This window comes from Neodiprion fabricii, chromosome 3 (genome assembly GCF_021155785.1).
Source record: "Neodiprion fabricii isolate iyNeoFabr1 chromosome 3, iyNeoFabr1.1, whole genome shotgun sequence".
NCBI lineage: Eukaryota > Metazoa > Arthropoda > Insecta > Hymenoptera > Diprionidae > Neodiprion > Neodiprion fabricii.
Window position 1 is genome coordinate 26,855,160 of NC_060241.1, and position 14,271 is coordinate 26,869,430.

General features: G+C 47.2%; 1 protein-coding gene and 1 long non-coding RNA gene across 2 annotated transcripts in view; one reads left to right on the top strand and one right to left on the bottom strand.

Moving 5' to 3' along the window:
* The window catches only part of LOC124179216, a 54,852-nt gene extending 47,010 nt beyond the window's left edge, over positions 1-7,842 (top strand). Inside the window, exon 5 of the long non-coding RNA XR_006869986.1 lies at positions 7,335-7,842. This is a non-coding gene — a long non-coding RNA (uncharacterized LOC124179216). The remainder of the gene's footprint in view (positions 1-7,334) is intronic.
* LOC124179157 (cadherin-related tumor suppressor) overlaps positions 1-14,271 on the bottom strand; it is an 87,611-nt gene that overhangs the window by 40,869 nt on the left and 32,471 nt on the right. The window lies entirely within an intron of this gene.

Sequence of the window (14,271 nt, forward strand, 5' to 3'; positions counted from 1 at the left end):
TTATTTATAAGGGACCGGTTTAACGGTATATCCGGTGATTGTTGGCAAGGAATAGATATCCCGCGTGCGACGCCGAGTACAGGTGTCGATTTGTCACCCTGTTCAAGGCACACTGTGAACAAAAAACGGTTATCCGATGCCCTTATAAAAGGTGATTGCTCGCGGAAGTTACAGAGAAATGTAAGTACAGTATGTTGAGCTGTAACCCTGCGTACCGTTGGCCGTTCGTCAACGATCAAGATCCGATCGAAAATTATTCCACGGTGTAACGTGCCTCGAAGCGGCAAATGGATTTCATCTAATTTGGATCGCTCTGTAGCGCATCGTGCACGCACGCTCGGTCGATACAAGCAACGAGGGAGACGGAATATGTACGTATATAGAGAGAGAGAGAGAGAGAGAGCGAGAGGGAGGGAGAGGATGGAGGGGACGAACGAGATCGAGAGGAGCAGACGAACCAGACCCGAGGAATGAATAAATAAATTTCTAAAAGTCGAGCCTGATTGGTTGTCGGGGTCAAACGCGTCGATGCGACGGCGGTGGCGGCGCCGCGGTATTTCGCCCGGAACAAATCCCGCAGGCCGCCAAAGCGGGCGTCCGTCTGTCCCCTTCGCGCTATCGCTTTCTCCCTCGTCCCGTTCTAAGTTTCATTATAGCTTCAATCTAATTCATCCACGGTAACTTGATTCGAACGGGACTCAATTCGATTTACGCAACGATAAGAATTCCTTTTGATTGTTGAGCGCGGGCACCGAGTCCGATTGTTGAATAAAGAGGTGGACCAACGATTGCCAAACCCTTGGCTCTCTTCCGTGAGGCAGAGGCCGCGGCGCCGAGGAGGATCAGAGACGGGCAAACAAAAGAACGAAGCAGATATCGGGAACGAAGAGAACGGATAATAAGATAACCGAGTCACCTGGCGGAATTAAGCGTTAGAGAGATGCCTCCGGATCGGATAGAATTAGTTGCGGAATCGGACGGCGGGAGGGGAAATATAATTAACAACGCTCCCGACATCGTGTAATTATATCGAGATGCATTTCAGGAATGCGTGTCCCCTCTTCGGGGGACCAGTCTCAGCGATGTTTTCAGTTTTATATACATACGTAGAATGCAGTTTGGCACGAGCAAGTATCGCCGCGGCGCGGTGTCCCTTGCCAACGAGGACAGCCTCTCGATGACCCGGCCAAGAGGATGAGGATGAGGACGAGGGTGAGGGTGAGGGTGAGGATCAGGATGGGGAGGAGCGGAGGGAGGTAACGGAAGATACAGGTCCTGGCGTACGGAGGAATCGGGTGAAAGAGGGAACTTAAGAGGAGGGGGAATGTTGTCTGCGCCGAAGGAAGCGAACCAGCCACGAAGCAAACCTATGATCACGTCATTAATTTGAGGAGGCCCGCCACCGCTACCGGACCACGCCGCATCGCTCGCCGAACCGTGCGAGCAAACTTTGTAATACTTTACAGGCAATCTGTGGAATCTTGAAATTATACGGGGCAGCCCAGGGCTGATAGCCAGAGCGCTTTGCCGCGGAGTTTTGTCGTGCAAAAGCCTGGACCAATCATTACGTAATTTGATAATTTCCAAGTAATTTCCCTCCGGCAGATAATTTTTAGTCAATATTACGAGACCTCTGACCGCCGGCCGAACTATCATCTCGGCACAATGATCCTCGTCGCCGTTGTCGAGGTGAAACGATAACCTTACGGTGTGCTGTGTGCGGTAAACACGATTGGCAATGTTATCCTGAAAAATTGGAGACTCCCGGCGAGCTTCTGGAATTAGGTAATCACAGAAGGTTTTTCACCTGGTGGGTTAAAAACTCGCAAGATTATTGACACGTCTTGCTTGGGAACCCGCATCGAAATTGCAAATCTCACAGAGAAACTATATCGTTAGTTTCGCATACTCTGGAAGATTTTCAAGTAGACGTTTGATATTCGAAATACAAATGTAAATATTACAACAGTCGATGTGCATAGATTGTGATTGAATTAGCATGCTATTTGTGAATTGAACAGGCACAGTTCCGTGAGATAGAAGCGTCGTTATAGAATCGTCGACAATGTAAAACAATGGCAAGTACCCTCGATAATAAAAATATTTACCGTTTGCGATTGTTACAGGAGTCATAAACCGACTAATTTGCAAGCCTATATAACCGTACCTATCGTAAGACACATCCGTACTTTCGCTATTTTGTAGTTCAGTTGCCATTCGGTGCATTGTTTCAAACAGACTTCTTGCCAGAGTATAAATACGGTATCGTTACCGTCACAGGGAGCTATGTATGCTATTGCACGCTTATTTCTGAATACTTGAATATTAACCAGCACGTGAACTGTTTCAATCAATTCGCTTCTTGGTGATTATTTTTCTTGTCTTTTTGCTATTGTACACACGTTACAGTGTCGTGCACCGCTGATCCGCGTCGAATGTCAATAATTCGAAGCCGATTCAAACTGTTAAATGAAATTCCCAGATTGCAGATCTCAGGTCTTTCTTATACTGTAACTGCAGCGATCGGAGCTTTTTCGCGTAATGATTGGCGTAGTTTTTGTCATTCAGTTCGGCCGAAGTAGGCGCGTATGTTGTATACATCCCGAGACTAATCGTAAAGACAATTGAGTAGAACGATGTAAGCGGAAAAAGGAGTTGTTAAAATTCGCTACAGGTATAATGCACGTATAGTGCGTTCAATGGTCGTGGAAGCTGATAAAGAGCTGTGCGTATTATATAGATAGAAATGAGAGAAACGTCAGGAGTGTAAAAAAGCAAGTCATTCGTTTATTATACAGATCGTATTGGCGTACCGTATCGCCGCCGGTTCAAAACGCGTTTGGCAAAGGTTTAAAGTTTATATCTCTGGTCGTTACTACTCGTAGTTTCCACGCGCCGGCCCGAAGGCAACTTCTCAGGCTCATAATATACCGGAGCTCTGATCCCTTTACTTTTTAACGATTCCTCGTGCGTAAACACTGCCTCCCTCAAGCGGCTATCACCGACTCCGAACAGGAAAACAGCTGCACTGCCACATTACCCTGTCACGCATTCGCCAAGCTATGCCTATCATGCGTATGGGCATCGAATTGCGGATCAGTTATTTCGGGATAAGATGTGGCTCTACGTCATAACCGGCAACAGGGATTAGAGGATGAAACGTTGGATAATTTAGAGGTGAAAGAGGATGTCCCCACAGCGGCGTTATACGGCAATTTCACATTTTATATTTCGTTGGATAAGAATGAGAGTCCCATGCAGAGAGAAAGAGAAACGGCAAAGAGGGATTGCAAACTTTTTTAAACGCGGTTGGCCTGCCACCGAAGGGGTAGTTGCTTGTTTTTCATTCAGGGTTAGTCGTTCACTCTCTCGTAAATTAATCTTCATTTCGTCGTCAAGCTCCGAGAGGATACCACGCGGTCGGACGAGACCGGTAGTTTTTGAAATTTCGTATCTACCGCTGATCGCTGCAGGATGGACCGCTTTGTCGAGCTCTGTTATACGCATTACTACCTTACATCCTTTGACTTTGATCAAACCGGCAAATAATTCTGACCAAATTTTCACGATCAACAGTTAATACGGGCTTTTCCCAATGCCGGTAGGGAACGCGCATCGCATGTGCGTAACGTACCTATGCGAAACGCATTTGTACGTATGTAGATGTAAACTGTAGCGTGCGGCTTTTGTTTCACTCAAACTTTTCGCCCGTGTACCGTATGCATACCCACGTGGGATTTCATTGGTTCCATTGTTTCTGATCTCAGGGTTGTACTCTTATCGATTTGCAATAAATAATACGCTTGGTCAGTTCGCGTTTCTCGCCAGGGCCGCCCAACCGCACCACAATCAAGCTCCGCGCTTCCGAGAGAAAGTTGCGGCGCGGTTGTTACGCGATACATATATCCATCGATCCACCACCCGTATCATTATAACCATGAGCAAACATCTTCTAACCTTCTATGCATCGGCGAGAATGGACCGTCATGTACCTATATACCTATACACCACCCGTAATATAGGCGCGGTGTAATCAATCGTGTGCGCGAAGGGTTTGCCTTATATACATATAAGTAATATTGTAGCTGTGTGCGTAACTTGACAAACCCGTTGCCTACGGTGCCGTTCAAATACTGTATATTTTACGTACACGCGACGAAATATCGCTGCACGTACACGTTATTATTATAACCGCTACAATGGGTGAGTGAATTTGTGACCGGGCTGCGCACGCGAGCAGTTACAAGTCCATTTTCTATTTTGCCAATCTAGGCCGCAACGCCGCGCTTTGACTGGACGTTTACACCGCTGTATCGTCCGGGCCGAAAATAGACTTCAGTCACGGCAGATGCTCCAGCTGTGGATAATTGCAGACTGCTTCGGAAGGGCCTCGATCGTAATTTCAACACCCTTTTTAACCAGCCCTTCGCGTCCGCGGGATACGACAATGGGCTATTGGCTTTGGACAGAAATTTCACTTAAATGTCGAGAGAAATCCCGCACAATCATACATCATACATACATAGCATTAAAGCTCGAAACCAAATTTTGGATGTTCGGACGTTCGGATGTTCGGAAAGTGACGTCACCCAAAATTTTTTTTCTCTTGACGTTATCGATCTATATAGACGAAAATCAGCTAGTCGAATTCCTCAGTCTGGAAACAACCGCGCAGTAGAGCGGACGGATGAGAATCGCGCTCCGCAGATTTCGAGTATCGCGTTCTCTACCTCCTGGATTCTACGCTCCGGGTCCGCTTCCTGGTACAACTCGGGTTCCAGGACAAGCGCTCCGTAGTTTCTGCACTCCAGGTCCGCTACCTGGTGAAACTCGACTTACAGGACAAGTGCCTCGTGGTTCCTGATCTTCAGGTACGCTACCTAGTGAAACTTGACTTTCAGGATAAGCGCTCCGTGGTTCTTGCGGTCCAGGTCCGCTTCCTGGTGATACTCGACTTCCAGGACAAGCGCTCCGTAGTTCTGGCTATCCAGGTCTTTGACCTGGTGACTTTTGACCTTCAGGACTAATTTTCCGTAGTTCTGGCTGTCCAGGTTCTTGACCTGGTGACTTTTGATCAAGCGCTGCGTAGTTTCTGCACTCCAGGTCCGCTTCCTGGTGATACTCGACTTCCAGGACAAGCGCTCCGTGGTTCCTGCGCTCCAGGTCCTTCACCTGATGAATTGCGACTTCCAGTTCCTCTACCTGGTGAATTTCGACCTTCAGGACCGGAGTTCCTGCGCCGCCGGTGGTTTACCTGATGAATTACAACTTCCAAGTCCTGTACCGCAAATTGTAGAAAAGCTTATGGTGCACCGGTTCAGTTAACGTGGAGAAAGTCTACGTGTACGGTTGTATGGTGAAACTGTCGAAGTCTGACGACTCTTTAACGATCGAATTCTTCCGGTTTCTCGAGAATGGCGCCGTGCGTTGTTGCAGAGGTTGAAAAATCGCGCGCGACATTTCCAGATGACAATCAGCGGACAAGTCGATCTATGCAGAAGAGGATGCTCCCGGAAATTGGGAAACTGGGTACAGTGTATGCGCATTTGCTTATGCAGCGATTCGTTACGATTCGATTAGTGCTTCGTGTAAGGTTATCTCTAGGGATGCTTATGATTCGGACGGACCTTTTTTACTGATCAAACCGGACATGTTCGGCACCACCGAGCCTCACTCGCCTGCTAAGCTCGGATTGAACAGAGATCCCCTTCAGTATGGTTTGAGAAAGCTTTTAGGTAATTAAAACACAATTTATTGACACGACGCCTGGGACTAGTGTGAAGTATAAACTGTTACATCTCTCACTTGACCTGCGAGTACGTGTAATAAATCTGAAAATTTTCAACAAACGTCTTCCCAAATTTGCGTTTGTATAGCTTGTATATTAATCCTCGTAACACGTATCCAGGATTTACGCCGAAAGATTGCTGGATTGTGAGTTACAATGGCTGTAGTGAAAAGGTTTAAAAATCTCTGTGTTACCCGATTTCGGTTTATTCTAATGCGCTATAAATCCGAGATATTTATGGGCTTCGTATAATAATTCACCAAGAGTATCTCGTCTCTTTCTCGCTTGATTTTCGGGCTTCGAACGAGGACGCGTGTTTGTGGGGTGAGCTGGCCTATGATGGTTGCAGTTGGTATTCATCCAATGGGAGTGGCACTCCGGTGGTCAGTAGGCGCGACTATCGCACGCGTGTTTCTAGTCTTTTCGTGTTTGATCATAGCAAACAAACAGGGCACGTTCTGTGTTCAAATAATCCCAGACTACCGACCCGTCGCTACCGTCCAGCGGTATCAACCTCAAATATTAATTCATCCTTGGAGTAATATTTGCAAGCAGTTATTGCACGAAAATATTGCATCCGCGTAACATTTTTTCTCCACAAAATTGCACGGTTATACCGTCGCGTATCCCGCTCAGATCGTAGTAGGCGCAATGTAGACATCGCAGTAAAGACGATCGTGGTATTCAAAGCAACGGCAGTTCCGCGGATGATTTATCAAAATTATAATGCGACACTGATTTCAATGAGCCTGGGCCAAGTGTGTACCGCGCGTTAATGATTTTTGCACAAATCCTGACAGCCGCAGTGTGACACTTGATTAATTTCGGCAATTAATTCTGCGCGCTGCAGTGCATTATATTCTGACAGAAATTGATCAGAGCCAAGTAGGGTATAATATACCGCACGACTCGCCGAACGACCGTAAGAATTGTTATGGAAATTTGGCATGTGTCACCGTATTTGAGCGAGGATTTATAGCAATATCACTCCTGCATTCTTGGGCCTTATACTTTTTGCGGTTGAACCCGACGTGTTTGCCTCCCGCGGGTTTGCTGCGCGAAAGATTTGCAGTGCTTTCCACGAAACTTTTGCATTTTATACTCCAAGCCTGGAGCCCGCATTCATGCAGCTCTCACGAAAACCACGGTGAAAAATGCCTCTCGAGAATTCAAATGGTTTTTGTCTTCAATTCCCTATAAATCGATTCATCTTTGGGTGTGTAATATACGTATGTATGTATGTATATACTGTATATACGTATAAGACTCGCAGCCGTTATCTTCATCGCACTCCTCGGCTCCGGGTTTGACAGTGAGTAAGCTGAGCCTCGGCTCTGTCGCGACAATTTATATACATATAGGTACAGATGGCACCGTTTTGTCGAAAGTCAAACTATCTCAGAAAGAGTATTAGTTACACTAATTTCTTCGTATAAATCTGAATCATCGGCTCATCAATTGACGTGGGCTTTGAAGTTTTCCGAATTTTTTCATACCGCTGATCATTGGGATATACTTACACATTATCCATTCTTTCTGGTTTCAGGTAATCACTCGACTACACGCGCCGGCTAATTTCTACGCAGGATGCAATTTGACGCCAATAGCGCTGTCTTGGAATGGCGCTGCACTCGTCGATCATTGTTCTCTCCCGGTTGTTAACTACCTAACAAGAAATCAGCACTGACATTAGCGGGTCGTTCGATCATCCACTTTCTAATCTAAATCGTAGCAGGCATGCGGGACGGAATTACGTCGCGCTAAACGACCCAACAGCGTCGCAACGACACGACGATTGCAGGCTTAACTCGCTTGCGCCAAGCTCGCAGGAAGCAGACTCACGATCAGCGACGGGGTTGAGGAATGTCCAAGTGCCAGACCCAGCATATCCCTGAAGTCCCTGCTCCGCCAGCATGGATCGGGTGGCATGGGAGCCGAGCAAGGCTTTCGAAGAGCTCGAAGGAGAGCGAGGCGTGGAAGGGGAGAAGCGGCAGAGGAGGGAAACCCGAAGCACCAGCAGCAGAAGAAGACGAAGAAGAAGAAGAAGACGAAAAATCAAGGCAAGGGTGTAAATCATAATATGTAAATCCGTGTGATTTTGTCTGGCTCTGAACTGGCTGGTACCTAGTCCTCGGCACTCCGTCCGCCGCCACTCGACGCGAACTTCAGAGAACTCCGAAGTCTCGACGTCGACGGTTCGTCTCTCGTACTTCGCTCTCTCTGTCCGCGTCTTTCCCTCCTTCTCTTTTTCCTGCCGTATATGTGTATCACAGAGTCAAGTACGCGATGGGGACTCTGTAACTTGCGCTGGAGGCCTCCTATCATGTGCCAGCTCCAGGAGCGCGGAGAGCGAATAGAACGTAGGTGAGGGGCAGGAAAAGCTCTTGTACGGCGCATTCCAGCCGGTCTGAAATATTCGGTGTTTAATTTTACAAATATCAATTTTTCAAGTATTGCTGCACAGGTGTACAGGGACGGAGCTGAAACCCTTCATGACGAGTTGCCATTCAACGCTGCGCCGGTGGCAACGATGACGATGATTATTCTTTGTTGATTTAATAACAAAGATGCAGCGTTGGCATTGTTGTTTTAGGTGCGGGGTAGAGGGTGGTAAGTGGAAAAAGCCGTGGGGAAGAGATCCGAACAAATATTTGAATTTCCACCTAGTGTTCAAGAGGTGGAGGAGGGGCCGAGACGAGCGTCCATCACGAGATTCAACTTCGTTATAATACGTCAGGCTCGTTCGGTTCTACCTCTGGCGTTTATTACTGCTGTCCGATTCCTCTCTATTTCTCTTTTCCCCACTATGCACCAATTCCCCCAGTGATATTCAGAGTCGATGTTTAATCTCAAATGCGGAGGTAATTTTTTGCAGACGCCGTCTGCCACGGTGAAGAAGATAAAAAGCAAAAAACTATTTCGATCGCACCTACGAGGTAGCCTCGCATATATGTATACCGCGCAAATATCTCGTTTCGTTCTCGCGGTTTCGGACATTCCGGGATGGAATTCTTGGTCGGTTCGGTGGTCCGTTTTTACCCGTCGCTAGACATAGTCAAAGGCACGGTATAAAGGGTAGACGGTGGAATTCAGCCTCTCAGCTTGAGACCGGGGGCCTTGGGACGCGAGCCGCGCGTTTCTCGACTCGGAAGACCTACGCGGGATGCCTCGCCTCGGTCACTCCGGATTGATCTCGGCGCGGCTCCTCTTCCCGTCTCGACTCCCGCGGGAACCGAGAGGAGCGAGCGAGCCTCCTGCTCGCCGTAGGGCTAACAGACTGTCCGGCGATCCCGGTCGGCCCGAGACGCACGCCAGGCCATCTCCGTGGCTCTCTTCCCGGTCGGTCAGCATCCGTGCGCAACACGGAGATGCAAGCTTACATATACCTGCATCGCATCCTCCTTCGGCCACAGCCTCTCCTAACTGCACTCTCGGAGCGCGTTGCATGCATGTACCTGTGCGCGGCGTTGCCGTGTCCCTTTGTCGAGAGCCGACAACGGTGCGACCGGCGCGAGGCTCACGGATGGACCGACCGGTCGACTCGATCCAGGCTAAACGGACCCGCTCCGCAGCATCGCTCGCCGCCGATCATCGACCAGCAACGCCGAAAGTAAGAACAACGGAATCGGCGTCCCGGTCCAGGGAAGTCGAGAGGAAGACGCGCTTCCGCGTCTTCCCTGTAAAAGAGCCGGTGATACTCGTCTGCTTATCGCATCCTTCTTATTGCGTCAGACCCGCTCCCGGCGAGTCGGTCACTCCTCGAGGTATGAGGTACGAATCGACGTTCTTCCTTCGCGACGCAAGCCGTCGAGTTTCCTCGTCCGGTCTACGGTGACGACGTCGGCGACGCTGTCGTCTTGCGGAAATCGCCACCTCGCCGCGGCGTCGCGACGCCCGACCCTCCCGATCGTTCTAGCTCCTGCATTTCCAACCGGGCCCACTGGCCCCTCTGTACATACCTATATCTATACCGAGAGCGCGATTAACTTGCCTTCTCGCCGAGAATAGAACTCGTGGTAACACACTCCCATGCAACAGCCTGGCGAAAGAGCAGCGTGCGTAGGCTGTGAGCTATTCGTGTTTCCGGGGTGGTGCCTTGCAGCTATTTTGTATACGTACACCGCCACACGCGCCCGTCACGTCCGCGCGTGTATTCGTACACCTTTCGTCGCACACTCGCACCCGCAGCGTATCTCCGCCGCGGTTCATGCTCATCTATTATTCTCGGTTTTACAATCGGATGCAAGAAATGCGAAACGTCGAACCGCGATCGCAACTCTTGCATCATTCACAACGGCCTGATGCTGGGATGCAGGAATGGATTCCGTTCCGTACCATTCGTTCATTTATTTTCAAAATCAATTATGTTTCGACAGAGGTGGGCAGCTGAATTGAATAACGATCGTCAACACCCGTTACTCACACCGACGTACCTACCCCACACACGCGTACAGTTGGGTACGTTTGAATATATATATATATATATATATATATATATATATTGGAATGTAGGTCAGGACAGTGAAAAATTAAGATGTGCAGGTGCACTTTTCGAGGGAAAATAGGTTTCTCTATTTCATCATTTAGTCTGTTATACTGGCAAGTTGAGATGTTTGACTAATTATTAAAAAAACAAAAAATCCAAGCATATTTTGAAATAATTTTTTTTCATTACAAACGCTGCATTTTCTGTAGTCATTAAATATGGCGAAATTATATAACATAATTTCGACCTCTACGTCGTACGCAAAATTTTTAAATTTCATTCTTGTTGTTTCCATGTTCTTCACAATTTCTGTGGTATAAGATACTCGCTCGTGCTGCACAGCAAAAAAGTGACGCACCGTCTCAACGAAAGTGGATGAAAAAACAAGAAGAACAAGAAAATATGTGTTAATATTTGGCGAAGCGAAGATTTTTGCTACGTTAGCGAGGACTAAATTGTTTTGCGAGCTGAGCAACAGGTTCGGTACATCAGCGAACTAATTTTACTGAATACGCGCATCCGTGTATGTATGATGTACATACTTGCAAGATTCTCGTTAACTCGGCAAAAATTTTCTGCCGTGAATATGTTAACACCTTTCTGTTCGGTAGAAGTTTCTCCTTTTATCACACGTGTTTCCTTAATATATACCCTAGAGAGCTGCAAAAATTTTCCGGCTTTTTGCCATTCTATCGACGCCTTTGTAGCGGAGCTATTGCATGGTAGGGAACAGACTGCTACTTTGCCTCAGAGGTCAAGTTTCGGCTGACACCGCAAATTCCGATCGAGGGCAAAAAAATTGATATTGAACGAAATGTGAAGAGTAATATTTTTGAGAGTAGATTCAATTGTGTTGCGGTCCATTTATTCGAACCTTGAGCATAAAGTTTTTTCAGTTTTTCTATCTATTTTATCCATACACAATTTCTTAGCGAGACACTCGTAACATCTATGTTTATGCATGATGATAATAATGATAATAATCACTGCCAACACCAGAGAGATATGTGAGAGAATTTTTTTTCTCACATAAGTTAAGATTTTCATCAGTTTGACTAATTGATTGCATTTCTGTTGCACAAGGCAAACGTAATATTGGCGTTAGTTATCGCTTTCCGTAATTAGCAATCTTGCAAGGAGCGTTGAGGAATATCTACAGTTGTAACAATAAATTTCAGTGTGCATTGAATAAATTATTTTACTGTCCGAGGCGAACAGCGGTGGTTGCGGAGCCTGGTGCGAGAGTTGTGATAGGTTACCACGGGTGGCTGGCTCGACTTGTCAGTTTCGATTTGATGGTGGAATATCCAGAGAGAAGAGACTTCTCTGCAGGTGAAATTACACCTATCTCTTAATGTGTTTAAAGCCGCAGTTCAAGCAAATAGGTAAAATGTCCCCGCGTCGAGACTGTTGAGGAAAGAATAAGATAAAAATCACATCGGAGAAGTGTATTTATAAGAATCCCGAAAGTCACGGGAGGCGGAGAATTAATGCGAGCGCAGCTGAATTGAATAGAGGTGGAATTTATTATCATTCGGAAAGCATAATGCCGTTAATCATGACCGACAGGTATCGTATAGGTATTTTCTCATGAAAAATATGACAAAGTTGGAGAGATGGATACCGGGGGGCCCATGTTACACTATATGTACCCCAGAGTCCTTGGCTCTTGGTTTCCGTCTAGCTGCAGCGCGGAGACCTTAGTTGGGCCCTAGGGCCTCAAAAATATCGTATATCGTACTCGCCGCGTACACGTTTAACGCATGGAAATATTAGAAAGGACAGAGTGATACCCGAAGGTGAAGGACCTTCGCCCCGAGAGGCGAAGACTGTCAAGTGCACAAGACTGTCTACCGACAAACTCACCGACGGACGTGCGGTCAGCGCCTGTCTGTCCGCACCTTGTCCGTCTTCATTGCGCTCAAATTCTAATTAAAACTTTATAACCAACGCTATAGTTCTCTTAAGACTCGGCTTATCTCACCCTCTTTGCTTCATTATTATATACCACACCGCTTCAATTCGACCAGTGACAGCAACAAATTCTACTTTGACGCACGGGCCCTTAACCTGGAATATACTACGAACGTCCAGGAAGGGTCGCTTCGAATCCTTATACTCTGTGCGGGTGTACTTTTTGATTTATCGTCTTATTCCCGGACGAATGAAACACTTCGTTCATCTTGGGGGTGACGAGAATGGCGTGAGAGAACGTGCGTGTATTCACTCGGAATAATCAAGCATGTGTTCGATCGTTTAAAACCAGACTGAAGTCGCAGTTGCGAATGAACCGTCTCTTGTACAACTGAAAATGATCGCTGAGTGAACAGGAATAAGAGTCTCGCCAACTTGTCGACTGTTATTGCTGAGTAGGAAATTTGTAAAGTCAATGAAACTCGTTAAGAACCTATATAACGGCTTACTCAATGCCCGAGTGAATGTACAAGTCTCTCGTTCAAGCGGATAAGACGAAATACCTACAACTAGCGAAATATCTGGAATTTCGAATACGCGATGTCCGCGTCCAAGATCGCAAATGAGATGGATAATTGTGACGCATAATCGCACGGGCCTAGAACGACCCTCCTGGGCGTTCTGTTGTAGTGTTTTACGCGTGTGCAGCGGTCGAGTATTATGGGTATAATAATGAACCGGGCGGTGAGGCTTTAGCTTTAGTGCGTGTAGACATGCATACTCATACAGCCCCGCGATAAGGGACTTGAACAAGAATGTCATTTGAGCAAAAGATTTTAATAGAATCGTCGTGGGTACACGGGAGTTCCGCTAGGCCGCTGCTTGTTAAACAGGCTCTTTAATGCGTCTGGCAAATCGCAGACCGCCAGTCCCCATATATGTATGTGCGCATACATGCAGGACTAGCTGCGCTACGCGATGAACGATTCCCTGCACCCTTTAGTCACTGCCCACCTAGCCGGCGAACGCCGTTAATTAAATCTCTCCTATTGAATGCTTAATTTACAGTCGACGAGCAATTTCCATGGGTAGCGAAGGCGTCGATTGCTCGCGCAAGACCCCCAGAGATACGAGCTGTGTACATATGCATATGTATACATTTACCGGCGGGAGACGCTTCTTGAACGGTAGAAGAAAAACTTGCCTATATTTTCTTTTGTTGTTCACGTATATATGCAGCAGGTTTAACGCGTCTCTTGTATACCCCACGTGGAACAACGTCCGCGGTTAAGACGCGATGCCATTTTACGCCCGCGGTATATGGATCAACGTGCGCTATAACTGCCCACAGACGCATGTCTTGCTCGAAACGTGGGGGATTTCAATGGGAGTGCGCTTACAGTGCGGGAGACTTTGATATACCAGCTCTGCCGACGTATGCGCGTACCCTACAACGCGTCAGTCTTATTTACGGAAGAGCTTTGACCGCGAGACGAACGTTAGCCACTCTTCGGCGGCTGTTGAGCAAGATGCAGCTTATATAGGTTATTACGTATAAATATTTTCGCTACAACCGCGCGGAAGAGAGCGAATCTCTCTCGTATCGCTGAAGCATATGCTTCTGGCAAATTTCCCAACTAGTCGCTTGTAATGCCCCGGCTAAACTTTCTCTCGGCCCTCTCCGGTATAGGCAGGGTCGAACGAACCTCGCGGCTGCTGCAGTCCTTTTATACCCAATGCCTACGTGCGATCCGTCAAAATGAAATACACACGTGCATAATCTGAAATTTATATCGACTATCGTGCGATTCGACAAATTTATGCAATCGACTGATTGCAGGAGCGAGCGTGCTACAACATATCCTACGTATTTATATCCGTATTACGGACAAATTTTTCCCCGTCTTATTCCCGTCCGGGCTAATCGAATGAAATTATGATCTGACGCGCGCCGGGCACCAATGATCCTTAACGAGATATCCGAGCGTTGAACGCCTATCCGATATTAGCCATTGAATGCGTGACAATTAGACTCAGGGGCAAATACGTAGTTAAATTAAATGAGAGGGCATGCTTGACCCCT